This window comes from Pan troglodytes, chromosome 8 (assembly GCF_028858775.2).
Source record: "Pan troglodytes isolate AG18354 chromosome 8, NHGRI_mPanTro3-v2.0_pri, whole genome shotgun sequence".
NCBI classification, from domain to species: Eukaryota; Metazoa; Chordata; class Mammalia; order Primates; family Hominidae; genus Pan; species Pan troglodytes.
Window position 1 is genome coordinate 63,556,831 of NC_072406.2, and position 27,967 is coordinate 63,584,797.

The 27,967-nt window shown below is 34.6% G+C and overlaps 1 protein-coding gene across 6 annotated transcripts in view; it reads left to right on the forward strand.

Moving 5' to 3' along the window:
• The window catches only part of PRKG1 (protein kinase cGMP-dependent 1), a 1,291,606-nt gene that overhangs the window by 163,221 nt on the left and 1,100,418 nt on the right, over nt 1-27,967 (forward strand). The window lies entirely within an intron of this gene.

Sequence of the window (27,967 nt, forward strand, 5' to 3'; positions counted from 1 at the left end):
CGCACTGTGTAAATATGTTTTATGCCTAGCTAATTTTTCATAATACTTCTTTCTGACCTGAAATCTATAATGACATGCTTTTCTTTTGTGGGAAGAAAGTAGCTTGAGATAATGACTGAATCAGCTTGGAAGAAAGTGAGTTCAGAAATACCTATAATGTAAGATGGTGACACATGAAAACCAGTTTCTTAGGTGGTGATTAATGTTTTATCCAAAACATTTGTGTGATAGTGTCCTATAATTATCAAACTTACAGGTCATTCAGAGAAGCGGTGTATTTGGGCAAGTCACTTAATTTCTCTGTTGCACCTAACCAATTTGTAAAAAAAGAAGATATTCTTTCTTTCTGCCAGTGGTTTTCAACTGGTGATGATTCTGTCTCCCAGGGAACATTTGGTGATATCTGGAGACATTTTTGTTGTCACAAAGGGGGTGATGTTGGGGGGACTGCTGACTTCTAGTGGGTAAAGGCCAGGCATACTGCTCAAAAGGGTAGCTGCCCAGAACAAAGATTTATCTGGCCCAAAATGTCATTAGAGCCAACATATGAAAAATCCTGCATTCTGCCTTCTTTACACGATTGGTATAAAATGAGATAATTTGTATAATGTTTAATGTAAAGTATAGAACACCACAACATAATAATAAGTATTATTTCTATTAAAATCTTGACAGTATATAAGAAATATTCTTTCTTCATTCAGCATGCACCTTTTATTTATTCTTTGTCATCTTTTTGGATATATGTTAGGCATTCAGTTTTTAAGTAGTAATTTCTATCATTTTTTTCCCTTATAGTTTTCACCTTCTATGTCAACAATATAAAATTCTTCCCAGGCCAAAAAATATAAATATTCATTTAGACTTTCTTCTGGTGACAAAACACAATAAACAAAAATACACATAATGTACACTTGGCAGAGAATTGCAAAGAAAAGAGATGAAATTATAGGACAAGGCTATATGTGGATAGTGAGCAGAAAGGATGGAAAAGTGGCAAAAATATATAGAGGTCAAGTATAGAATATAAAGATAGAGGCAATATCTTAAGAACTACTAACAATTAGAAACCATGTTTAAAGCACTTCTGAGATTATATCAATAGCTTCATATGATATTATTTTTCAGATATTATATTGGTCAGCACCTTTTAATAAAACAGCTATTGTATAAAGGAAAGTATACTTTTACTTCCTCTGTTTTCCAGTGCTAATTATTGCTGTTTCATTCAAGAAACCACAATTTTGAACACCTGTGGATTCAATGTTCCTTCATCTTAAATATTTCTTACAAAAGTAGATTTCCAAACAACCATGGACATTATTTCTAAAATTTATTCATGTTGTCCCTTCTTACTAAGCCTAACTGAAAGTCTTCTAGCTATATTGGAAGAAGCTTGGGAATAATAGTTAATATTTGTTAATGTTTAGAAAATGCCCAACACATAGAACATGCTTTTTCTAAATATTGTTTACATATAAAATTTATTTAAACCTCAAACAATACTGTGAGGTAAAGGCTAATATTTATTATTCCATTATGTAGATGAGGAGACTGAAGCTTAATGTGGTTAAGTAATTTGCCCAGGTCTCCCAACTAGTTTATAGTAGAGTCAGGATTTATACCCAGCCTATTTGGATTCAGAGCTCAAACTGTTAACTATGGGGCTATGTATTAGTCAGGACTCTCCAGAAAAGCAGGACAAATAGGATGTGTGTGTCTATATACAGTGAGAAGGAGATTTATTTTAAGGAATTTGTTTATGTGATTGTGGAGGCTGGCAAATCTAAAATCTACAGGGTAAGGCCCATTGGTCAGAGATGCTGCAATTCGAGTCTGAAAGCCGTCTGCTGACAGAATTTCCTCTTTCTAGGGGAAAGGTGGGACTTTTTTCTATTTGACTGACTGGATGAGGCTCGCCCACGTTATTGGAGGGTAATCAGCTTTACTCAATGTCTATTCGTTTAGGTGTTACTGAAAGAATATCTTCACCAAAACGTCTACAGTAGAATAATTTTTGAGCAGCTTTCTGGTATTGTGACCTATCCAAGTTGACATGTAAAATTAAACATCACAAGTCAATCGACCCCTTGTCAACTTGGCACCCATACATATCTTCTTAAACCATATTTAATTTTCAAATAAAGACAAGAACAAGGTCATACTTCCACCTAACATGATTCAACAACCCTGTGTACAGCTGCAAATTTACTAACCCTTTCCCCAAAAGAAGACACAAAGTTCTTGGGTGATGTTTACTCACCTCATTGATATCCCATAGCTTAAATACTATGATGTGAAGTTAACAATACTTAAATACTATGATATAAAGTCAATACATCTTATGCTACATGATAAGGAGATAAGAGAAGGAAGCAAACGAAGTTATTTGATGCAAGCACACACACACACACACACACACACACACACACACACCCGAATGTAACAAAATAAGAAAGAAATACTCATGATAGATGATATTGCTTCCCCAGGTGAGTATACTAATATTTTCCCCATTGCTTCATGATAATTTTAATAAATTTTCTTTATCTTCCTTTTATTGCTAGATTGACTAAACAGCACGTTATCTTAATTATCCTTTTAAAAACAGGGTTCTAAATAATATATCAATATTCAGAGTCACAGCTTTTGCAATGATGTTGACTGCCTTCAGAGTCACAGCTTTTGCAATGTTGTTGATTGCCTTCAATTAAACTCAATAAAATGACTACAATTTTATAACCTGATGCCAATCTTTCCCTAAATGGTAATTCTAGCCAGCTCAGTGTAACTTTAGCAGATCTTGTGCTAATAGCCTTATGTCAAAATAATTTAAAATTTAAAAAACGATCATTTAAATTTTAAAAAGTTTTAATTGAGGAAATGTTTCATTGTATCATTAGTTCAATCTTCTCAAAATTTAGGTAGCAATGTTCTTGCTATAGATGGATTCTTTGTTATCTGTGAACATTCATATTTATAAAGAGTATACCATGGTAATAATGAATGAATAGGCAGTAAAGGATCTTCCACAAGCTTGCTTACTATCAAGATATTCAGCAAAAGACCCAGGGAGTTTATGTGGAAAATCAGTCCAATTCTTCCTGTCTCTCTTTAGTGAAATTAAGTGGTCTTCATAAAATGCTTAACATGTGCCTTACATATTTTTTTTTGTTTGCACCCCGTGCAGTGTTCCAAGTGTTATTGCATGCCTAAATGCCAGAGGTTCTTATGGTTTTAACAAAGAGAATACTCATATGGTAAGACTTTGTTAATTACGATGACTGGGGAAAAGTCATCTGGGTGTAGTATGCATACATTATCATGTATTTTCAAGCAAAATGAGTTGTGTTGCTTTCAGATACTTAAAAGTGCTACCTAGTAGAAGTTTCGATTTCAAGTTTTGATCAACGTTGTTTTGGAATTAACTTTTTAAGGCAGTAGTGTAAGTAGATTATATTGCTTAAAGCTCATTTTATGTTTTAATTATGTTAGTATATTTTAGTGAGTCTTACAGAATATTTGGATACAGTTTATTTTCTTAAACAGATAGACTTTGGCCTTAATTATGAGGTAGCATGTGTTAATACTCTTATATTCTTGTTCTCCTTTTTTATTATACAGATAAACTTCAGTCTACATTCATTCAAAATAAAACAAACTTTGACTTAGTGATTTATAATTGGTGATGCGTTATTTGGGGTGAATTTTACCTAATATTCTAGTATTGGAAATGTCTAATTTATACCTATTATAATGATTGATTTGCTTAGAGATATTGGTTTTGTTCATATTTTGTGATGTTTCATGGTGGAAGCAGATAAATTTCATTTTAATTTTTAAAATGGCAAGTGTCTGTTTAGTGTCCTTTGACTATTGGTTATTTTAAGTTAAACTTTTTCGATGAAATCATCAATTTTCTTTTTGCATTTCAAATTTTATTTAATTTAAATTAACTTGTTTTGTTTTATTCATTTAATTGATATACAATAGTTGTAAGTAGTCATGTAGACATGGTGGTGTTTTGATACATAGAATGTATAGTGAACATATCAGGGTAATTGGCATATCCATCATCTCAAACATTTTTCATTTTCTTTGTGTTGGGAACATTCAATATCCTCCTTGTAGCTATTTGGAAGTACATAATATATTATCATTGTCTGTACTCATCCTACAATCCTACAGAATACTAGAACTTACCAATTTTTTTCATGAGGTGTTTGTTAATGATAATAACTTTTGTTAGTTAATTATATGCCATGTACTGTTTAGTCACTTTCTAGGTCTTAAATTTTTAATTCTCATAATGACATTAAGAGATAGGCATTCTGTTATCTACATGTTAATAAATGGTAAACTGATGCCTGGAGAAGTTAATAACTTGGTCAAGACTATGCAATCAGTATGTTGAAATACATGTCTTAGCCTTGGAGTCCCCATGCCTAAGGAATGTGCGGTGCTAACTTTTGAAGTACAGATTAGAAGTACTGTTGTTACATGTTTATTATGTATATTCAAACTTGAGGAGCCCATAAAAGATGCATAGCTTTAAACCATGAGATTAAAAAATGATCTGACTATTTGCAAGAAATAAAACTTGAACAGCAATAGTTCAAAAAGAAAAAAAATTCAAGATATTTCCTATAAGTACTTCTTAGGCCTCTCTGCATCCTTTGAATATTAAACTTCTTACTGACCTCTCTGTAGATCATCTGGCATCCATTCCTCTTCTCTTATTAGTTCCTTTTTTCTTATTGAAAGAATGGCTATGATTTGGCTTAATTCTTGGTCCACCTCTGTGTCCTTATGGTTTAGAATTAAATTCCACCATGTACCTTGGAGGCCCTATTTTCTATCTACAATCAATAGCATTGATTTTGTTTTTCTCACAGGTTTCATTTTTATTTTTATTTTTTAAGAAGGAACAATTCTTTCAAGTTATTACACAAATGACTCTTTTAGTGGAGCATTTGTATACTAACTCTAAGTGTTATGTGATTATTCACATCTACTCTCAAAAGACTAGACTCTCATTTCTGTTGTTATTGAACTGAGACTTCACTTATAAAGATTTGCTTCATTTTCCAGTAAGTTGGTTGATACAGTGTGGTCTGCCTATTATGCTGATGTTCAACACTATTTGTTTTTCAGGGTGGACATGAATCATGCTAGCCACCGTCAACAGTAAACTTATACCACTTCGAACTACAAGTTCTATTTTCCCTCCCCAAACATTTTTTACTGTCTTTATACAATTAAATGATGTAATGAACATTGACATTCAAAGAGGGATTTTATATAAAATTGAACATTAAAAATGAGCCTTTCGATGTCAGATGGCATTCAGAACACTACCTGAGAGTGTGAAGGAATTGAATGCATTTTCATATGGATTAGCTCTCAGTAAATTTAACATGAGAAATGGGCCATTTTATTCTTTACAATCAGATGTTGCCTTTTGGCCTTATGAGTTTTTCGTGTTAATCCAAAAGCTATCTTTAGAATCGTTGAAATACAAATGTACTTAAAGTTATACTTGCAATTCCTTTATGGGACCAAGCTTATAATGTTAATGTTAAAGAGAAAGCTTGTGTACTACTTATATAAAAACAAAACAAAACACCTGATTATAAGAGGTTATCACAAATAAGGAGAGTCTTGAAGCACTAAATGTGAATATTAAAATATGTTTTAGTTATTGAGGCAATGGCAAAGGAAGGGATGTGAAATATTTAGATGCCATGTGGGGTATCATGTTCATTTTGGGGTGCCATGCTTCAGAAAGGACTTTACTATACTTGAGCAAGTTCAGGAGGCATAAAATGTATTTAAAATAATTGATAATATTTCATGGACAGATTTAGGAAGAAAGGATGACTGTTTTTAAGTGTGAAAACATGGTCACATGGAGGAAAAAAGGGAAGCATTCTGCATAAATCTAGATGGCCAAAGAAGAAATGCAGGTTATAGTGAAGTCTAAATTGAATCAACTTGAGAATCAACATTTTGCTAATTAAAAATGGACCAAAAGTGAAATGGGCAGCCTGATGTGATGGCAAGAACCTTATTTCCTGAGGCATTCTAGCAGTGACTACATCGCATCTGCTTAGAGAAAGTTTGTGTGGGTTGAGGAGGGATTCCTTGTGGCTGAACCATAACATATCTCTTGTATCTTCTGCAAACTCCAAGACTCTGAGTCTGTGAATCTGTGAACTAATACTCTACAAGTTAGCTTATAAGAGCCTAGCCCTCAAAAGGTTTCTTCTTGGAAATCCTTTCCCTTATGTAATGTATGTGTTTAGTTTTGAATATTCTTTTACTTATATAAATCTAATAATTTTGCACGTATTCTTCTACCACTTGTTTTTGCTCAATATTATGTTCCATCGTATAACCCAATTTATTGATACTTTCTGCTATTGATGGTATCCTGAATCATTTCCTGTTATTTTGCTCTCTCAAATTGTGCTTGTTTAAACAGTGTTAACGGTGAATCCTTATAAACATGTTCAGTAATTTCTCTAGTGTATATAGATAGAAGTAGAATTCCTGGGTCTTAATGTATGTGAAACTTCAAATTTGTTAAATAATATCAAATTACTTTCCAAAGTGGTTTTATCTGATTATACCTGATTGCAACTTATGCCTAAGTTTTCTGATTGTCTCTCATATCCAGGACAATTTATATTGACAAACGTTTAAATTTTACCTATCTGGTGGATGGGAAATGGTACCTCGTGATCTTAATTTTCATCTCCCTAGGTATGAATGAGGTTGTGACTATTTGTGTTTCTTCCATGAAAAGTCTGTTATTGTCCTCTCCCTTTTTTACTGTTGGGGGGATAGCTTTACATACATTGGAACTTAATCCTTATTGAAGTTACATGTATATATCAGTCTTCCTCTTGGTTTGTGCTTTTTGTATGTTTTTAAAGAAATCCTCTTAACCAGTGTTCTTCATGCTCGTGTGTGTGTGTGTGTGTCTGTGTGTGTGTGCATGTGTGTGTCCATGAAGGTACATTCATAGCTTAGTTATGTGAGGTTCGTGGCTTAGATTATCTTTACATTGATAATCGAAAGAGTAATTGTCCTTTTCAAAGTAGGAGGCTTGAAAAGCCATACATTTTTGCTTTTCTTTTTTCAATATATTTTAAGAATTCTTTATAAATTGTCCTTCGGGACAGTAAATATGCTTTTGAAAATACTTGATGACAGCAATTTCTTTTTCTGTGAGAGTGGATTTTATATTTGGAAATAATCACAAGTCATTTAGTGACAGATTTGATGAATAGAGGTAGGTGATTAAGCTGACTAATACAGTTTTTTTTTTTTTTTTGGCTAAAATATATAAGAATGTGTGGTGTATATGCACTATTAGAAAGTAATGGTATTTGTTGTACAAGTTAAGAATTGACCAGATGTTTTACTCTAAAACATCATTATTGAAAAAGTGACATATTTTGAAGGGTAATGTTCTTAATACTCATCTGGTTAATACGTCCTTGTGAAATGTTTAAAAATATAGCCTTATCTCATTGTGATTCTACTAATGTACAGTTCTCCAATTCTTTCTAAGGTATTACTGCTGGAAATGAGTTTATTACACTAGGAAGAGGCATAGTGTGGCTTTTCTTATTTTGGAAGCCTCCTGAAAGCTAAAAAGTTTGAAAATTGCTGTACTTGTTTTGAGATGATGGTTGAAATGCCATCTTTTTTTTCAAAAAATCAATGTGACATTATAAGGCAAATCATAGGTCACATTAAAAAGGTACACATTTTTCCCCTCTTATTCTTACTTCAAGCAGTTATTTATTTTATTTCTATGCTTTTTCATTTTGCTAAGATATCAATCTCTCCATTCTTCACTTTGAGAGAATGCCAGATTGGAAACTTTAAAAGTGTATTTTTTTGGTAAAAATTAGAAACAAAACAGCATAGCTGAAAAAGTAAAAAGTGAGAAAAAAATGTGGATTAGTACTTTTTTGGCAATGGTGTAATAACACATTGATTTCTTGCTAATGAGGTAAAATTTACTTCAACCATCATTACATAACTGTTGAAGAGTTTGCATGCTGAACACTTCACACAATCTACAATTGTTATGTGTTCATTTTAAAAAACACATAGATATATTTCTTCAGGGACTTTAACATGATTTTCAGTGATTTCTTTGTGGAGCTGGATAGACTAATGCTTTTAATATCCATCCCTCTAATGAGAAAGCCTTGAATGTTTAGTAATTGTTTTGGCACACTCTCCAAGGGCAGGACAGATAGGAGCCACTTCCCAGCACAGGGGAGCTTACTGGTGTGGCTACCATGGCAACAGCCTACCCCACCCCCACCACAGAGAACATCCGAATTGGTCTCTGAAGTTCTTATTTGAATTCTCCCATGTCTCCACATTTGAGAAACACAGGCTGTAATTGCACCTACTTCATCTGAATTTAACCACTGTAGCTTTGGAAGGCTGCAGTTTTAATCTGATCTTTATATTTAGGCCCTTCTATAAACTCCTTTCTGATAAAATGAAAATATTTTTGTGCTAAGGCTCCAAAAGTAGTACACAGAGATTTAGAATTATGGTGGATGACGTAAAATGGTATTAAAATCAATCTGAGAATTCACACTTTATGTGTATTTAAAATACCAAGGAATTATTATTGAGTATATAGTTACATTAATGATTTGTATAGTATCTTTTATTTGTCTAATTCATCCAACTTTACTGAAGTGGATTTTTTTCCTTGTATCACAAAACACCCATAAGTTATTCATAAGAATATATAGGAGGAGATGCTTTTATTTTATTTTAAATGTTATTTTATTAGTTTTGAGACAGGGCCTCACTCTTTCCCATGCTGGAATTCAGTGGCTGGATCATAGGTCACTGCAACCTTGAACTCCTGCTTTTAAGCAATCCTCCTGCCTTTGCATCTTGAGCAGCTGTGACTACAGGTTCATGACACCATACCCATCTATTTTTTTGGATTTTTTGTAGAAATGGGCTCTCACTATGTTACCCAGGCTATTCTTAAATTTCTGGCCTGAGGTGATTCTCTTGCCTCAGGCTCTCAAACTTTTGGGATTACAGAAATGATCCACCAAGCAGACCTGCAAATGCTTTTAAACCCAAATAGTAATCCCAGCTACACAGGAGGCTGAGGCAGGAGAATCTCTTGAATTTGCGAGGCGGAGGCTGGGGTGAGCTGAGATCACACCGCTACACTCCAGTCTGGGCAACAGGAGTGAAACTCTGTCTCAAACAAAAACAAAAAGAAAAACAGAACACAAATAGAGTATTTACTTTCTATTTGCTGTTCACGGTCTGTGTAGTTGAACAAGAACAGTTAAGTTACTCTGTACACTGTTCAATTTCAATATAAAAGCTAATTAAATTACTTTAGTCATTTATTAATAGTAAAGCTTTATTAGAAAAAGCATCTGGTGAAGGTGGTCAAACTCCTATGAAGATGGTTTTCCATTTCACAAATATGGGAGGGCAGCCAAGATGGCCAAATAGGAACAGCTCCAGTCTACAGCTCCCAGCATGAGCGATGCAGAAGACGGGTGATTTCTGCATTTCCATCTGAGGTACCGGGTTCATCTTACTAGGGAGGGCCAGACAGTGGGCGCAAGACAGTGGGTGCAGCACACCCACACCATGCGGGAGCCGAAGCAGGGCGAGGCATTGCCTCACTCGGGAGGCGCAAGGGGTCAGGGAGTTCCCTTTCCTAGTCAAAGAAAGGGGTGACAGACGGCACCTGGAAAATCGGGTCACTCCCACCCTAATACTGCACTTTTCTGACGGGCTTAAAAAACGGCGCACCAGGAGATTATATCCCGCACCTGGCTCGGAGGGTCCTACGCCCACGGAGTCTTGCTGATTGCTAGCACAGCAGTCTGAGATCAAACTGCAAGGCTGCAGCGAGGCTGGGGGAGGGGCGCCCGCCATTGCCCAGGCTTGCTTAGGTAAACAAAGCAGCCGGGAAGCTCGAACTGGGTGGAGCCCACCACAGCTCAAGGAGGCCTGCCTGCCTTTGTAGGCTCCACTTCTGGGGGCAGGGCACAGACAAACAAAAAGACAGCAGTAACCTCTGCAGACTTAAATGTCCCTGTCGGACAGCTTTGAAGAGAGCAGTGGTTCTCCCAGCATGCAGCTGGAGATCTGAGAACGGGCAGACTGCCTCCTGAAGTGGGTCCCTGACCCCTGACCCCCGAGCAGCCTAACTGGGAGGCACCCCCCAGTAGGCGCAGACTGACACCTCACATGGCTGGGTACTTCTCTGAGACAGAACTTCCAGAGGAACGATCAGACAGCAGCATTCGCCGTTCACGAAAATCCGCTGTTCTGCAGCCACCGCTGCTGTTACCCAGGCAAACAGGGTCTGGAGTGGACCTCTAGCAAACTCCAACAGACCTGCAGCTGAAGGTCCTGTAAGTTAGAAGGAAAACTAACAAACAGAAAGGACATCCACACCAAAAACCCATCTGTACATTACCATCATCAAAGACCAAAAGTAGATAAAACCACAAAGATGGGGAAAAAACAGAGCAGAAAAACTGGAAACTCTAAAAAGCAGAGCTCCTCTCCTCCTCCAAAGGAACACAGCTCCTCACCAGCAACGGAACAAAGCCGGACGGAGAATGACTTTCACGAATTGAGAGAAGAAGGCTTCAGACAATCAAACTACTCCGAGCTACAGGAGGAAATTCAAACCAAAGGCAAAGAAGTTAAAAACTTTGAAAAAAATTTAGACGAATGTATAACTAGAATAGCCAATACAGAGAAGTGCTTAAAGGAGCTGATGGAGCTGAAAGCCAAGGCTCGAGAACTACATGAAGAATGCAGAAGCCTCAGGAGCCGATGCGATCAACTGGAAGAAAGGGTATCAGTGATGGAAGATGAAATGAATGAAATGAAGTGAGAAGGGAAGTTTAGAAAAAAAGAATAAAAAGAAACGAACAAAGACTCCAAGAAATATGGGACTATGTGAAAAGACCAAATCTACGTCTGATTGGTGTACCTGAAAGTGACGGGGAAAATGGAACCAAGTTGGAAAACACTCTGCACAATAGTATCCAGGAGAACTTCCCCAAACTAGCAAGTCAGGCCAACATTCAGATTCAGGAAATACAGAGAACGCCACAAAGATACTCCTCGAGAAGAGCAACTCCAAGACACATAATTGTCAGATTCACCAAAGTTGAAATGAAGGAAAAAGTGTTAAGGGCAGCCAGAGAGAAAGGTCGGGTTACCCACAAAGGGAAGCCCATCAGACTAACAGCGGATCTCTCAGCAGAAACTCTACAAGCCAGAAGAGAGTGGGGGCCAATATTCAACTTTCTTAAAGAAAAGAATTTTCAACCCAGAATTTCATATCCAGCCAAACTAAGCTTCATAAGTGAAGGAGAAATAAAATACTTTACAGACAAGCACATGCTGAGAGATTTTGTCACCACCAGGCCTGCCCTAAAAGAGCTCCTGAAGGAAGCACTAAACATGGAAAGGAACAACCGGTACCAGCCACTGCAAAATCATGCCAAATTGTAAAGACCATCGAGGCTAGGAAGAAACTGCAACTAACGAGCAAAATAACCAGCTAACACCATAATGACAGGATCAAATTCACACATAACAATATTAACTTTAAATGTAAATGGACTAAATGCTCCAATTAAAAGACACAGACTGGCAAATTGGATAAAGAGTCAAGACCCATCAGTGTGCTGTATTCAGGAAACCCATCTCACGTGCAGTGACACATATAGGCTCAAAATAAAAGGATGGAGGAAGATCTACCAAGCAAATGGAAAACAAAAAAAAGGCAGGGGTTGCAATCCATTTCACAAATATGTAATGGTATGTTTATTAAGGAAAACCAAAGCTTCCCACAAAATCATAAATGAAGTCAATGTGTATAAAATTTTCCTTTTAAAATTGAGCAGGCTTCTTTAAAAGATCTTTTATTCCCCATTGGAAAAAAGAAGGGTGTGAACATTTGTTTCCTACAGAGTTTAATTAATAGCCTATTGTAATAACTTTCACTTAAAGCCATTCACACATACTCACCAAATAAGTTTTCTTTTTCATTTTTATGGCTGGAAGAGCATAATTCAATGATACACTTTATATTCGGATCATGCAGATCATATTTACAGAATATTATTTTACATTACTTTTCTATTACATTGCATTTCGTCTTGTTTTAGAATATTTAATACCTTCAGGAACATTGCTGATACAGATTTATGCGATCCTTGATGGTTCACTCAATGACGGTACATGCCCTCAATTTAAAGCCACTTAAAAAAAAAAAAAAGATTTGTGATAACTTGCTCCGATATTACCAGTGCGAAGATTTTTATTGACTCATCCTTTTGGAAATATGCACATGCAAATGTTTATACTTTGTGCCAATATGTGTATATGAATTTACATGACATTGCCTTTTCCCTGAGTTTATATCATATTTCAGGTAATGGTGGGTTTGTGGTATAGCATGTAAAGAATGTTATAAATGATTAAATTTAAATTTACAAGAAAACATGATTAATAGCGATAACTATAGGTATTGATGATAAACCTCCCAAGTAAATTAAAAATGAGTCTTTAAAGAAACCACAATGGTTTTTCAGCATCATTTTGCATACTATCCTCTTCAAAGAAAATTAAGATGACTTTTATGGGAAGTCTTGAAATTTCCTTTCATTTAATCCTATGGATTTAAATTATTTATTTATTACATCAATTCTAGTACTCAAAGGCAGATGAAATAGGAAAAATATTTTGGAAAATTTTTCTTCATGTTGAGTAACCAGTTACATCTATACAAAGCAGGCATTACTAAACTATGGTCTTTCCTCTTCTCTTAGATGGTGTGTTTCTACATGCAGAAAGGGTGGTAGAGATAAAGCAGGGTGTGACTTTGACAAGCATATTCTATGAATATTTGAAACTCTTTGTATATTCCTCAAAGAGAGATAATAGCAAAGAAAGTATATAATGAACTTCCTTTTGCAATATGTAGTCTTTATTCTCCTTTATTAGAATTCATTTGATTATTTATTAGTTCTTACATTCAAGAAATACCTACTCAGTGATGATTATGTCTCAGTGGACACTGAGGACATTGCAGTGAACAACACATATACAGTGTCTCTTCTAGAGCTCACATTCTGGTGATGGTGGCAGGGGAAAAAGATAAAACTGTGTACGGAAATAAGCAAAATACTTTCAGATGGCAATAAGTGCTATGAAAAAATAAATAAAACAGGGTGATGAAAGAGAATCGTGGAGGCAATGACTGTGTGGGTCAGGGTAGACTACCCTGGGAGGGTAGCATTTGAGTTTGAATCTGAATGACAAGAAGGAACCAAACAAAAGTGTGGGTAGAGGATTCCAGATGAAGTAAACACAATAGAAAGGCAGTAAGGTATGGAAAAGTTTGACACATTAAAAGAGACAGAAAACATGAGGCCAGGTTGGAATGGTTGGTAGAGGCAATGTCATACATAGGGCCCTGTAAGTAGACTGCTTTTCTAAGAGATTTCGAGAGCATTAGAGGAGTTTAAGTTGAGATGAGACATGATCTGATTTATGTTTTATGAGTAGAAAAATGGATTCCACTAATAATCTTGGAAGAAAAATTGGATTGTAGAGTAGTGGGAGAAAAAGGGATACCACTTGGGAAGCCATAGCAGTAATCCAAGCAAAATATAATGGTGGCTTGTGCCAAGATGGCAGTGTGGGAGATGAAAGAAATGTGGTATAATTTGGCAGTGCATGGATTAGATGTGGGTGTGAGAGAAAGATAAATTAGGAATGACTTGTATGTTTTTATGTAATTAAGTGAATGGTGGCACCATTTTCTGAGATGGAAAAAAGTGAGATACTTCATCTTTAAGAGTACAAGACAAGATTTCTGTTCTGACAGTAGATATACATTCAGATATATATTCCTGAAAGCTCAATTGAGAGGTGAGAATGTGGAGGTAGTGTTCTGCTGACTAAACCAGGCATAGGGGAAAGATTGATGAAAGTTGTTCTCTTCTAATTAAAGTAGTTGTTTTACATACATCAGATTAAATGGTAAATTTGGATATTTAACAGATTTCATAGATATGGATATTCATAAATATTTTTAATTCTTTATGAGAAATATTTTTAGTAAACTGAAAATTCCTTCCTATTTTATGCAAACTAATATTCTTAAAGCAGCAGTTCTAAAAGTGTGATCAGGGACACTTTTAGGGGATCCTTGAGGTCAGAAGTATTTTCATAATAGCACTATCTTTCTTGTCTTCTTCTGTCTCATTCTCTCAGTAGTATACAGTGAAGTTTTTTAGAGGCCACATGGTGTGTGGTATAGCAGCAGATTGAATGCAGAAACAGAGAATACAGCTGCCTTCTGTTAAGCTAGACATCAATTAGATTTCTCCAAAGTGTGAAACAATGGCATGCTTTGTATTAACATTTTTGTTTTAAAAGTGTAGTTAATTTTAATTAAAATGTATTATTTAACATGTAATAGATTTATTATTTTTTTAAGTGAATAAATACTTGAAACATTTCTCCGTTTTAATATCAAATAGAGTAAACATCCATAGAAGTAACCCATGTAATCAAAAGCTTCTTAAGGTTTTCACTAATATTTAATAGCATAAGGAAGTCTGGAGACTAAGTTTGAGAACCATGGCCTTAAGCCATATGACTTGAGGACGTATATGACCATGTGGCTGTTTGTTTCAGAAAGTAAAATGTGATTAGTTTAAGGTTCAACATATCAGATACTGATGTTTCTCCTCCACATCACACATATCTAGAACCATGTTACAAAAGAAATGTCTCTTAAATAGTCTTGATAAATTAGAAGCAGAAAAATTTCTGTAAAGGCTAACATTTAAATCTAGTGCAAATAGCCAACACAGATCAACAATAGGCAAGTCAATTCCATTGAAGTGCTTATTGTTCTGTTAATTACATTCCATTTCACAGTATGAAAGGTATCCTTGATACATTTTGTGGGTTCTGTTTGTACACTTTCTGATGTTCAAGATTTGGGAATTGGATTGGATTCCCCAATGCTTATTCTGAGTTAGCGTCGCAGAACATTGAAATTTTATTTTTTTGTAGTTAGACTTACAGTTCTAAAGGAATAAAGCAAAACAGATATTCTTTGAATTCAACCAGCATTTTGGAGAGAGGAAATGGTTTTATACTTATTTGTGCTTATTTTTCACTTAAAATAATCTTAGAAGATATAACATTTCATCTTTTGAAGTCTCAGTACAATAACTTCTCTAATACCATAATGTTTTCAAATTAAACAAGATAATACATTACTGTATACGTGGTCCCAGTGTAGTACTCTCTGTGTATATGTAAACCTACATTGTGAGCTACCGATTGGATGTCTCTTTTAAAGTTTTCTTGCTAAGTAAATGTTTGAAACGTCTACATATTTCTCTTGTGATGCATTTTGCAAAGAGCTTTTTCATTTGCTAGTACCTTTGCTTGTTTTTGATATTTCAGCACCATTAGCATTTTCTTGGGATAAGTTAAATTTTTAAAAATACTGTTTTTACTTCTTTTTCTTGGAAAAACAACTTTCTTCTTTCTTCTCTTAAAAAGACAGCTCTTATGAGGTAAGCAACATTGGAAGATAAAAGGCTTACTCCAACACATACGACATTATATTGTTATGAGTAATTAATTTTAGGGTTTGTTTTCTATGCAAATTATATAGTTCAGTATTTTCTGCAATAGTACATGCTGTTTCCTGTTCTTACAAAGTATAGACTTTTCCTGACATAACTAGACTTCTGAACTAGCTTTCTGCCTCTTGTCTCTCTGTGTTTTATGTTATAAACTTTAGCCATGTAGTTCAATATTCTTGTAGAGAAATAACCACAAGGCTAAAAAACATAAATCCTGGGAGTTTATTCCAAATCCATGCATTAAATGGCTATGTGACCAGATTGAAATGTTTGAGATAATACTCTGTACATTACCTACTTTATTCCCCAACTTTGTGGATGACACCTCTTTTTCTCCCTAACATTTGCCTACATTAGAAACCCAGGAATTATTTCAAAAATCTGTTGCACAAATCCTATTCAGTCTATCAGGCTATCAAAATTATGTGTCCCTGTGTGCTACTGCTTTAATTGAGGACTTCATAGCTTCTTGCCTGAATTTCCCCGACAATTTTATAGGTTTTCCTGTCTCTAGTTTTATGTGACTTTCTACATGACCATGAGCAAAATCTTTTAAAAGGAAAATGTGTTCATGTCCACCCCCGTGCTCAATGTTTTCCAATGCCTTCCCATGGTAAAATTTCAGATGCCTTAGGATGGAAGACTACAGTGAAATGAAGAGAGCTAGGTTTTGGAACTTGGCAGACATGAACTTGAATTCTGATTCTGCCATATAACCAGCTAAGTAATCTTGAGGAAATTATCTAACCTTTTTAGTCATTCCTTCCTCATCTGTCACATAATATATGTCAAGCATCAAGTCCTGTGTCTGGCACGTGGGAGTGGCCGTTACCCATTGATCTGCCCTGCTTCCCTACTAGATTCTGCACTCACCACTTCATACTTCTGGCTCAACTTCCTCGAATGCTCGCTTGTCTGTGTGCCTTGTAAATTTTCCTCTGCTTGGCATACATGCTCTGAAGCACTATTGCTCTTCAGAGTTGATGTAGAAGTTGGCTCTTCTAAGAAGTCTGCTTTGACACCTTCTGACTGGGCTGGACTGTTGTCTCTGAAGTTCCTAACAGCCTCTGTGTTCCTCTCTATAAGCACACTGGTCAGATTGGGTTTTGTTCATTTCGTTTCTCCAATTTGTTAATTCATGAAATGCTTATTTTGTATAAAAATCGTTCCAGACAGAATACGAAGTTTTTATTAACATGGTGCTTATATTTTAATGAGGAAAATACATAACTTAAAAACAAATATTTATAGTGTGTTGATATAATACAGGGAATAAACTCCCATGATTTATGGCTTTCAGGCTTGTGGTCATTTCTCTGCAAGACAATTGGGACCAAATAGCTAAATTTTATAACACTCAATCGATAGCTCACAATTGATTTTTACAAATGTCTGGGTATACACACACACACACACACACGCACACACAACCAGGAGGTAATAATGGCTATGAAAACCAAAGCATGGCAAGGGGATAGTGTGACATGTGGGATGGGGAAGGGATTGCTATGTTATGTAAGGTGCTCAGGGAAGGCCTCTGTAAGTTGAGCATTGAGCAGAGACATGAATGAGGTGACAATAGATAGTGCTGATATTTGGGGAGAAGAGCATTTTATGCAGAGGGAATAAATGTGCAAAGCTCTGAGTCAGGATTATGATTGGCATGTTCAACAAGCAGTATGGAAGCCAGTGTGGCATGAGTGGGGTGAGTCATTGCAGGGGTGGGGGGGTGGGGGAGTTGGGTAACAAAACCAATTAAATAACTGAGCTCTGATGGTATTGTAGCCCATTCTAAGAACTTTTATTATTATTTTTAAAAATCAAGATGGGAATCCACAGGAGGATTTGAGCAAAAGAGCACCATGCTCTAAGCTGTGGCTAATAAGGGACTTTCTTCCAGCGATGGAGAATAAACTTTCTGGTACCAAGCACACATATCATAGTCAAAGAGGCAGATAATGATGACTTGGACTAAGGTCATTATCCAAAAAAATTGAGGTGGTAAGAAATGGTCAAATTTAGGAACTGTTTTGAAAGCTCAGCCGATAGTATTTGCTAATGGATTGGACTGGAAATGGTACATGAGACACAGTGAGGAGTGAAAGATGACTCCAAGTTTTTGGCCTAAACAGTTGGAATAATGGAGTGGCCTTTTACAGAAATTGAGAAGACTAACTGACAAAACTCTCAGGGAATACCTAGGGTACAGTAATAATCATGTGCTTATTTATGGTATCAGGGATTGGCTAAATTGTGGTAACAAAGAGCTCTCAAAATATGATGATTCAAATAAGATTTAGGTTTCTTTCTCTACTGTGCAATACCCTGGAAGTGAGTGGAGGAGGCTGGTGGAGCAGCTGTACCTCTTGTAGTCATTCAGGCACCCAGGTTTATTCCGTCTTATTTGATCTGGTGTCACACAGCTGTTGTCTTTTCTACATGGTTGAAGCTGGCTCATTACCTTGTTGATATTTATCCTGTGGGAAGGGAAGAAAGATAAATGACAGGGCAGATAGCTTCATGCCCTAAGTTGCACATTTCACCTGCCTTCATCCTCCTGTCTAGTACTTACTTACAGAAAGGCTAGAAAAAGTAATCTCGACAAAGGCAGCGATCTGTCCAGTAAAAAATTTGTGGGGATTTCTTTATTGAAATGAAGGACAGAATAGATTCTAGGGGACATTTTTGCCATATTTGTTTCACTTTCCTAAGCAACTTAAGGTCAGGAAATATTATGTTCTCTCTAAGCCCACTGTTTCAGCACATAGCACATGTTCAGTATATGCTGGTTTCCTTAATAATAAATTAATTTTATGGAACAGAAATCGTTTTATACTTGATAGTGTGTTTCCTCCTGTGTACTTCTGAATTAATTGCACAACTCATTTTTTATATTTTAGGCTATATTTTAATGTATCTTCATTACTAATGAAGAAAAAGTGTAGCATTTCAATTACCTTTAAGTCAATGTCTTAAATTTATTTATTATTTGGGATGACGTCATGATGAGCAATTGTTTATGTTTTTCAAAGGGTATTTACCTCACACATTTGCTTCCAAATAACAATTCCAGAAATTATACTCAGTGATGAAATAATGAGTCACTTTCACATAATAAAATTGCATCACCTATTCCAAATTGCCTAACTCTCAAAATCTCATCTAACACTCTATTTAAGCTGAATGCTGCTGCTGTCTTCGTAGTACTATTTAGCTTAAAAATTAGAGAAACTGTATTCGGGTTTAACATTTTTAAACAAAAGGGGCATAAGCTATATAACATTTAAGAATTAATCTTGGAATAAAGACTATTTTGAAGATAAAATTTAATAATAAAACAAATTGTTAAGACAATAAAGTATTTTTTAATAAGGCAACTGAGAGTCGACACACAGAACATATTATGAATCTTTTGGAAAGCTTGGATTTGGGCTATCAATATGAAAGGAAAGTACCTACTTTTTAATAATACACCATTTTGAAAATTGGCCCTGTCTTCTTTTCCAAGATCAATTGATCTATCTGTATATCTATGTCTGTCTGTCTGTCTATCTATCTATCTATCTATCTGTGTATATTTTGTTAGGTCATCATATGTGTGGAAAACTGCACACTATTTTCCAAATACCTTCAATGGGAATGCTTGAACTTGTGTGCACATCTTCAAGGCTAGGTCTTTGAATCAAATATACATTCTTAATTTACTAATACAAAGAATTAAATGAAGACATGGATATTAAGGAACATTTTTAGTCTAATGTATTCTAAGTTCCATGTGGGTAGAAACCTTGTTGGTGTTCCCCGATGCCTAGCCCTGAGCTGGCACATGGATGGTGTTTTATTCACTTAACAAATAATTAGTATTTGAATCTTACTTGAATGCCAAATATACTTCTTGACACTACAACTCCACAATTGATTTGCAGTTTATTTCAGGGACTACATCTGCTCGTTTTTAAAAACATATCACATACACAAAACTTTATTTAATTCTTTTCACATCTAGAATTATCTTCTTATAATTATAATAAACAATACAGCTTTTGAAAACATTTAAGCAGGATGTTATTAAGCATCTGGCTTATTTTGAATATTATCTACCTGTTTTCCCTCTATGAAATTTTTATTCATTTAATTGTAAAACCTCACACATTTAGTTTGTTAAGGTTTCTAAAACTTCTGTTGAAGTATAATAAGCCAGAGCTCTAAAAAATTATTTGTTTGACCTAACATAATATCACTTGGACCATGTAAAATTTCCATTAAGATCATTAGAGTTGGGCAGTGTGTGTGTGTGTGTATTTGTGTGTGTGTGTGGTGTGTGTAAATTCTCAACTTTTTAAAGATAGTGAGGAGATTCACAAAACTATATGTAAAAGTGTCATCAATGTGGAAGCATATGTCACTGTGCTCAAGAGATAATTTATTGAGCTAATCTTCATCCTAAGGAAATAAAAGAAAATTAGAAAAAACTTTGAATAGAAATGTTTAGCTTTCGATGTCTTCTAATCGCTTGCCTGTAACTAAAATGAAACTTAAACTTTTATCATGCATGACAAGTATATTCCTTCAATTCCTCATACCAAATGTATTTCTTTCTAAAAAATACCCATCCATATCACAAAATTACTAGATTTAAAAGGAGCTCAAAAATAATCAAATTTTTCTTGAGGTTTGTATTTAAAATCAGGCTGTATGTCATAAAAAATTTGAAAGAACTGGATTTCATAAAACCTTTTACTATTGAGAGTGTTTTTCCTTATGCTTAAACTAATACAACCTAAAACTCTATTTTTAAATTAAATTATTTTTATTGTTAAAAAATAGAGAACTGGTTACGACTTCTGTTCAGTTATCTTTGTTCTCAAGAATGAGGGAGAAAGAAGTATCCCTCAAGTATATTTTTGACTTAGGGAGGCAATTAATCTTACTAGTCAAAAATAGATCTTAAATGTTTTCACCACAAAAATATAAGTATGTGAGGTAACGGATATGTTAATTAACTTGGTTTAGTTATTCCAAAATGTTCACATATAATAAAACATCATGTTGGGCACTATAAGAATATATATTTTTTCAATTAAGAAAAGAATAAGCCTTGGTTATTTAACCTTTATGAACTTATGTTTCATTCTCTGTAAAATAATTAATAAATAATGCCTTCTTGCAAGGGTACTTGTGATCATGAATGAAATATTTAGAATTCATTTGTAACATTGTAAACATTTTATAAATATATACTAAATTCTTTTTAGCATGGTAAATCCAAATATTTAACTTTCTTCTCATCTCCTTACAATGTCTATGTAATCAAATTTTTCATTATATCAGTCTCAAGAAGAAGTGAGAACTTAAAATTAAATAGAGTGAATGTTTGACAATCGGCTTCGCAAAGAAGAAAAAGAAAGAAAAAAGTTTTGATTTTTAGTCTTTGCAAGTTTTTATGGTGCGAATATTCCCATCATGGTCAATTTCAAACTACCAATATGATGCCTGAAAATGCAGAGTTGTTGATGTTTTTGAGTCCGTTGTGGTGCACCCCTGGGTATGGTCTTAAAGAACTGCTTAATCATACTGATAATGGCAGAATTGGTATGTGAATTTGCATATCACACTTTATTTATGATCCATTAACTGTATTTTCCATCAGACAGTTTATCGATTATATTTTTGAAGTCAATTCTGTTCAGCTGTGAAATTTCAGATTTCCCTTCAAGTCTCACCTTTGAAGTTGCAACTGACTCAGAACCTGCATTTGCCCTACTTGAGAATAACACATCAGGTGTGTTAAAGTTCATCCAGTCCTCACAGTAACATGCTCTGTTATACACGTGCAACCTTTTTATTTATACATTGTGAGTAATTTTTGTCTTCCAATGAAAGACAATGTAAAAGGATTTGTGAATTCCCACTTAGTTTAACTTATAACCACCTAGTTTTCTATTAACTTATCAATAATTTTGCAGAGAAAATATGTATTTTACAAATTTTCTAGAATTAAAAAAACACACATACTAACAACGTAATAGCTAAATTACTAAGCTGTAGTCAGTATGTGTTCCTTAGGCCAGAGTCAGGTATTATAATGTACATTATTTCATTTAACTCTTCTAATTCATGCACATATTAGCTATAAATTCAAGTGTTCTTTAATTGATTTCCTCCATTCTGTGTGTGTATAAGTATATATACACACAAATACACATATATACACACACATACACACACATTAGTTTCTACCAATAAACCTGTAGCATGAGTTTTTTCACATAAGAAAGCTACCACTTTTGATATACGTTTGCCATTTATTTCTATCAAACATAATTTTATACTTTATCTTGAATTTATTTTCAATTATAGGATTATCAAATTATCTGTTGTCAAATTGATTCCAATACGATTATTTCCACCTGGAAGATGAAAACATAAAACCTCATTCAAATCCTTTCCCACCTTTCAAGGCCAGAGTCAACACCATTTCCTCCATAAAATTCCTGAGATATATTTTAAAAAGTAATTTCTTCCTTCTCAAGTCTCTCACATCTTCTTGGGTAAATATATCATTATACTCTAGTTGACTGGTTCTCAAAATGTGAGTCCTGGACCAGCAGCAACAGTATCTGGTACAAATGAATATTATTGGGGCTCACCTTAGACCTACGGAATGAGAAATTCTAGTGATGATGGCCAGCAATCTGTGCTTTATCAAGTCTTGAGTCTGATCCTGTTTCTGAATGATTAATTGCATAATTTAGCTCTTTATTTAGTTGTATGCTCTATGAGGACAGGATTTATGAGTAATTGCATCTTTCATATAGTAAGTGCCCAGAAAATATTTATTGAATGAAGTAATATATCAAGAAATAGAAGTACAGTTTAAGAAAGATGGGACAATTAACTGGAAGGAAAAAGGACAAGATATTTTATTTGAAAGCCTATCATTTGGAGAAGCGAGAGATGCTCTTAAAATATCAGGGCTAGAATCAAGATATATGAATACAAACTACGATTGAAATTTTGATTTCAAATTATTAAAGTTAGGTTATTTTTATTACATTATCTCATTAAATCCTAACAACTCTATGAAATAGATGTTAGACTCATTTCACTAATGAAAAATAGAGGTTCAGAGAGTGTATATTTCTCTCTGTATCTGGGTCATATAGGCAGGCAGGTTTCAAACCCCATTCTCTTTGATGCATTTTGCCCGTCAGGTGCAGAGGGTCAAATTTCAACTCTAAGAGATAGCTGGTTCAGTCAATTTATTCAACAGACATTTAGCATATATAAATATGAGCCAGGCACCATGCTAGGTGCTTAACATTTAGGAACAAAGAGCCAGTTTCCTCATCTGTTAAATGTGGATAATAAATGTACCTAGTACTGTGTGGAGCTGGTGTGATGATTAAATGTAACAGTTATCAAAGCAATAAATAAGACAATCAAAAATTGTGAAAAGTTCAAAGATGGAAAGAAACACTTACAATGAGGAGTTAATAGAAAGGTTCTTGAGTTAGATTCAGTGTCAGGGGAAATTTTTCTAAAGTGGTGACAGCTGATCTAGAATGACTAGTGTCATTTGGCCAGGTGACAGACTAAGAGAAGAGCACCTCAGACACTGAACCTGCATATACCAAGCTCTAACACTTGGAGTATGATGGAGATGGAAAGTCACCAGTAGACCAATGTGACACTAAATGCACTACATACTATCAAGTTTTATCCAATCCTAAGTCTTTGTGTTCTCCAGATAAGTCTATAAAATGTTATTGATATGACAATAAAGTATATATAAATGTTCCACTGGGAGCAAAAGTTCGTGGTAAATGTGGCATCAAATAAGTCATTTTTTAAGAGTGAAGACATAAAAGAAAACAGAAATCTGAATATTTTAGAGTTTGGATAAGTCAGTATTTTGAGCAAACCTGAATTCAGTACAATATCCTCTAGTTTTTCTTCCTAACATTCTAAGAATAACTGAGGATGCCAGATGGCTTGGAGCACTTTGTCCATGATTAATGTGTTGAACTATTTCCTAACTGGATTACAGTGGCATTTCTTCTAGAAATTCTCAGATTACATTCCTTCACAATCATACTTACCATTTGATATAAAGTCTGCAATACATGTAGAATGGAAATGCAGTGGTTTGAATCACTGAGCAAAATGGATGTATTTAAAGTGAAAATAAGTTGTAATAAAAACCTTATGTAAGATCTAAGTAACTCTTTGGAAGACACTACTAACTACAAATGTAAATATTTCAATTTAATTACTTTTTTCTGTTAACAAACTTTGCTTATTTCTGATATGACTAAGAGTAGTAAACAGTAGCTGCTATTTGCTCTACTCTAAAGACTTCAAGCCTTTCAATGACCACATCACATCCTCTTTTTCTGTTTCCTGAAACTAGCAGAAAACTTGACATTAATAACCACCACTAGTGTTTGCTGAATGGATGGTTGAATGAAGTAGATGTTAACATGTCCAACCAAATAATTGTGAATTATTGTTATTCCAACTCTATGGAAATGGAATATCATATACAATATATTTAATTTTTATTATAGAAATCCTAAGACTGACATTAATTCCTGATGTATATGTTATGCATATATATTTATACTATAATTAATTTGGGATTAATGTATTAAATTTAACCTAATTAATGTGAATAGTATCAATATGATTACATTTATATTTAATTATTTTTAGAAATTCTGACTGATATTAATTCCTAATATATATGTTATATGTATATACATATATACTATAACCATAGTGCCCACAACCATCAAAAATTTACTGTGTAAGAAAAGTAAAAAATGTTTTAATAAGCTAACATTGCTATATTGCTTTAAAATGCAAGTTTCAAATCATTTGCTTGTATCATCATTGAGATATAGTATCATGCAGATTCACATAAAATGAAATGGCAAGGGAAGACAGTTATTGTGAAAAAGCAACACTCAAATGTCTGTCTGCTACACATTCACAGTTGACAGGAGGGAGAAATGTTTCTATGTAGATATATTGAGTGATTAAAAAATATATTTACATGTTAAAAACTGGATATTAACCTTAAGTTTAAATATGCACATTATCATACATATGTATTATAAATCTTACAGGTAACCTCTAAGAAATAGTTGTAAATGAGGAACAATGCAATTGACTACAATTCTATAATATCCTCCACATAATGCATACATTTAAAAAATATTGGGCTGGGCGCGGTGGCTCACACCTCCAATCCCAGCACTTTGGGAGACCAACGCAGGCAGATCACTTGAGCTCAGGACTTAGACCGGCCTGGAGAACATGGCGAACCCCATGTCTACAAAAAATACAAAAAATTAGCCAGGCATGGTGGTGGGCACTTATAATCCCAGCTACTCTGGTGGCTGAGGTGGGAGGATTACCTGAGCTCAGGAGGTCAAGGCTGCAGTGAGCTTTGATTATGCCACTGCACTCCAGCCTGGAAGACAGAGTGAGAACCCTGTCTCAAAAAATAAAATTGGTATTAAATGTAAATATCCCAAATCCTTTCTCCTATTTTTCAACATGTTTATACTGTGGTGGAAGTTGGCCTGAGACATATCTCATATATCATTAGTCTTTGTAAAATACAAATTTGCTAGAATAAGATAATTAATTGAAAAAAATGACAAGATAACATATATGATGTAATGAAATTATTGATGATGTAACTATAGAGAAAAAGAGCCTTAAACATATCTTCCAAATACACTGACTTTCTAATAACCAATATAACATTTGTATGCATAATATTAGTACACTAGACTGAATAAGAGAGCTTAATGCAGTAAAATGAAAACTGATGCTCTCCATTTTTATATTGTTGAAATGTAGTTTTTATTATGTATGAGAAAATATATTTTGTTACTTCCATAAAGCACCCAGAGAAGCTTTCACTACAGCTTCATGAGATATTGATGACTTGCGCTTAATGATGTCAAATTTCAGTCAACCAGGGATTATGAATATGTAAATTGGTGCTCAGAACTCAGTTGTAAATACTAAGAGGCTACTATTATCAAGAAATACATCAAAAAGTAAATTCTTTGGACTCTGTAGAACATGCACTAGCTTTATCCAGCATCTATTTCAAGACTAGTCAAGAAGACATCTCCTGCATCTAATGTTTTGCTTTCTTAAAAAGAAGTTTTTAAAATGGATTATATAGAATAGTAGCTGCAGACAAAACTTAAATGAAGCTAAAAGTGATGATTTAGAGAAGGTTATAGGATAATATGTTGATAGGTCATAGCTAATTATCAGCTTTATCTGCACATATTCGTTTAAAGTGGTCATCTAACTGATTTGTTCATATCTTCTTGTACTTTCTGACAGAATAGAATATGACGGTTGGAAAGCGTTAGTAGCCTGAAACCCTCAGAACCACTGGAAGGCTGAAAGCTTTTGATTTTATTCAGCACGCTAATCATGTGATAACAGATTGGTCATTCTTCTTGATTCCTCCTTCTTAATCAGGAGTTATGGATTATGGACAAATAACCCTTACCTTTCAGTGCTCCAGTCCCTCAGACACCTGTTACCAAAAGGTGTTCTAGGTTTCCCTTATTCAAATGATAGCAGTGGAGAAGTCATCCTCTTAAGGGGGACAGCCAAAAGTTCCAGTGCTTGTTCTGCCCATTACTAGCTGTGTGATCTCAAGTAGATTACTTAGCTCCCCCAAGAAGCTGTTTCTTTATCTGCAAAATGAAAATAATCATAGTCCCTACTTTGTATTAATAGTCCCTACCACAAAATCCCCTATGTAAAGTTTTTAAGGACATTGCCTATAAAGAAAGCCTTCCATAAATGTCCATCTTTTATTATTTTGTTTCATTCCTCTGAACTCTGTGAGCTGTCCACATATCTCTTCTTTTGATCTAATTCAAATGAGATCATAGTAATTGACAAGGTCTTAATGTGTTATAGTCTCCCCTCTGCTCCATGGCATTTGAGTGAGGACCTTCAAATATAATGCACGGGGCAAATACTGCAGGAGTTTTCGACACCACTCACGGACTGTCTCTCTGAGGGTACGTTTATGAGAGGGGTGGAATCTGTCAGCACTCTTCACATCATCCTATGGAGACTTATTCTCTGTACATGTAAGGGCTGCTTGGTTGGTTATGTCACCTGTGCCTATTGTCTGATTCTTTTTTACTTCTAACCTCAGGGCTGGCCTAAAGGCAAAAATAGTTAAGTAGACTTAGTTTGCTTTTGCTGTCTGCTTCCCTCCCTTTTAACATACTTTCCCATATACCAGCATCCCAAAGATCCCCATCTTTGAAGTAAAGACAGCTGGTGTAGAAGATATAAATCTTATTTAGCAGACAAAGATACCCATTTAACATATATGAAAATGTAAGTATGATATTCTGTCATATAATTGCAATCTAATTAAATGTAATGACTAGCTGTGTTTCCTTTGTAAACAGTGATCTAAGCCAAATGTGTGAATTTCACCCTGCCTGCTTGTGAAGCTAGACCCCTATTAAGAGGAGCTTGCATGATTTTGGAGTAAGTAGGTCTGCATACAAACAGCTGCTGCAGAAATACATGGCATCTCTCATTAGGGTTCTTTCTGGTAGCAACAGTGCTCCTAGACAAACTTTACTTCTAGTCTTGCTGCAAATAGCTCTTTCCTATATTTAAATGGAGAGATTGGGGGAGAGGGTTCAATTTGTCTATTTCTTAGAATGTAAGGCAGATTATTTTATGTGTTCTTAATTTCTGTAAGTACTCGAAAAGTGGTGAAAATGAACTCTTTAGGGCTCTGATCTCTTTGATACATCTATTTTATTATTTGGTCTATAAAGATTCATTTAAATATTTTAACATCTTAATCTTATTTAAAATATAATTCTTATCAATGATAGCATGTATTACTGTTACACCTTGGATCAGGGAGAACCATACAAACCGCACTGAGGAGAAGAAAGGATTCTGGGGCAAATATGATCTCATCCCAACCCATTGCAAAAACAAAAACGAAATCTCCTGGTTCCATTTCCTGAAAAAGCACTTTGCAAATAAAGCTGACCAAGATTATTATATAGAATTTTTTTAATTGTAATATTTTCCTAGGAGTTTTTCTTATTTTAGATAAGCAACAAAAAGCTGTTCTTAGAACATAAGTCAGAACTACATTTAGTGATGCTCACCATGTGCCAGACACTGTTCTTAGTATGTCACATGTATTATCTCATTTT